Raw genomic sequence first — 2473 nt, 5'->3', positions numbered from 1 at the left:
CGGCTGTAATCTCTGCGGGGATGCCCCTGATTTTAACGTGGGTTTGCCTCTGGCGATCTTCTAGTGTGGTGAGCTTGAGCGATAGAAAGTGCTGTTGTGTGTGCAGTGTTTGTATGGATTCCTGTACTGCGGAAAGGTGAGATTGTACCTCCATTATGGCTTTCTCGTTGGTTCCAACTCTCTCCTACACTGCGCGGACCTCCGTTTTGAGAATGGCCGAGTCGGCCGCGAGTAGCTTATGTATTTCGGCTAGGAGGGGTTTTAGGTCCTTTTTCGTGGTAGGAGCTGAGTCGTCGGGTGGGTCTGGAGGCCCATCCTGCTGTGGTGGTGAGTGTGGTGAGCCCTCGGGCACAGTTTGGCGCGGTGCAGGGGCTTGCTCCCCTTCCCCCGCAGTGGTAGGCCTAGGTTGCGGTGTTTTTTGGAACATAGTTCCTATGTCCCTTCCTTCTGCTGAGGTGTGCGTCTTCTTGGAGCGCCTACCCATGCTTGTGGTGAAGCCTGCGGCGTGTGGGTGTAGGGTTGCTCCACTCTTGGCACTGCTATTCCTCCCAGGAAGCTCCCCAGGCCTTGCAGCGTGTCGTAGGCCCCGGTTTTGGGTTTCCGTCGGGCTGACTTGGTGGTTGAAAAAAAGGCATCTATCGATACTATATGTTCTTCCGATCCCGGCTGTGATTTTGTGGAAGCCGGATTGGATTCAGTTTAGCAGATATCTTCTGGATTTGATTTTTAGTTTAGGGAGCTTTAGAAATGGCGTCTGGTCAGGACGATTGGTAAGCCCCGCCCTTCACTTTTAGTGTTTTTAGGTTGTAATAATTTGCTAAAGTACAAAATAGAGATTTGTTACTGTTCCAACTCTTTTTTCCCTCTTTTTGATTACTTTATCTCACTTGGTCTGTGATCAGTGTAGTGCAAAATATATACATAATATACATATTTTGCATTATACTGATTGGCCAGTGTTTGACCCATTTTGGTTGATCCCAAAATGATTGTATGGATGTATATTGTTCAAACTGAAGCTCCACATGGATGAATCCTAAATTCAATCGTTATTTTAAATAGTTTATTTTGTTATTTATAATTAAAGGAAATGAACACTTAGCTAATTTACCACTTATAAAGGATGGATCACTATGCTGTGTCATGTACATAATTTGGGTCATTGGCAAAAAAATTGTACACCTGGTGTAATTAGATATATACTCACCAGTGATCCATACATTAAAAGGCTGGTACATACTCGAATACTCTCATCTCAAGTAAACTTCATAGCTTCAACATCTCAAAAGACCCAACATCACCCAGATGACAATGGTCTTCTCCCACTGAAAGTATGGTGCTTGTGTCCAAAAGAGAAATATTGGTATCTGGCCACGATCCCTCTTTATCAGAGCTTAAGTGACAAGACTATGCTTATGTGGTTACTTCAAGTCCACAACCACTTAATTGATTTGAAATGGTCATGATGCTTGGAGTCTGTATGTGCAACTATTTTTCACAGTCCACAAGTCTACTAGCTACCCTACTTCTCTTGTGATAAGTTTGGACAATCAGAAGTCATTGGTGACGTGGTGGTTCTTATTTAGCTCAATTGTCAGTAGTTATTGTAGGTATAAACTTTGCTTTAGCAAAGGGAGCAACAGGTATGTTGAGATATTTTATGGCACTCAACAGAAATCATGCAAATAAAACTGAAGTTGGCCAATGAAGATAACGCCATTGCAGAAGTAAGGTCTCCCATTCATGTAGATCCAGGTTTAAAAAAAAAAAAAAAACTTAATCTAACAAAAAAGCATTAAAACAAGCACCAATCCTCCCATGAAAGGGTAGGGTAAAATTGTTTCACATTATCAAAACCACTTTATGCATTTTATGCGAAAAACACTACTTTATGTGCACATTCTATGAAATCACTCACAGTCATGTTCCCCGGATCACGGACATTCATGACAATGTTATGAAGTGGAGGTTACCAAGTTAATGTGATACAGATCCTTTATTTGACTTTTTACCATCCTGATAGTCTATATTTCTAAACTTAACATGATGGAAAAATTCCAGGATTCGTCCATGCAGCGTTTCGTATTGGACTACTTTCGTCTATACAATTTTTTGGGGAAAAATTATTTGGACAAACCAGAAGGGCGTGAAAATTGACCAATCAGTGCACTGCTTTATAAATATTATGAATATATTCTGCAGTACACGGATAGGTATAATTTTTCCACCATCAAGGGAGAATAATTGACTGTTCCTCCTTTTTTCCTGCTGTTGGTCACTTCAGTTGAACTGTAAATAAAATTAACATTTAATCACTGTCCCCTAAGTATCAATCAATCATGATTTTTTCCTCTGATCATCATTTTTTTGGCTCCGTGAAGGGAAAAAAACCTGTCTATTTACTTTGTTTCCTGATTTGGTCGGGTGAATCAGAGTTACGTAATTCGATAAAATAACCAATCGTCAAAAATTC

This window comes from Pelobates fuscus, chromosome 1 (genome assembly GCF_036172605.1).
Source record: "Pelobates fuscus isolate aPelFus1 chromosome 1, aPelFus1.pri, whole genome shotgun sequence".
Taxonomy (NCBI): domain Eukaryota; kingdom Metazoa; phylum Chordata; class Amphibia; order Anura; family Pelobatidae; genus Pelobates; species Pelobates fuscus.
This window is presented reverse-complemented; position numbering follows the sequence as displayed.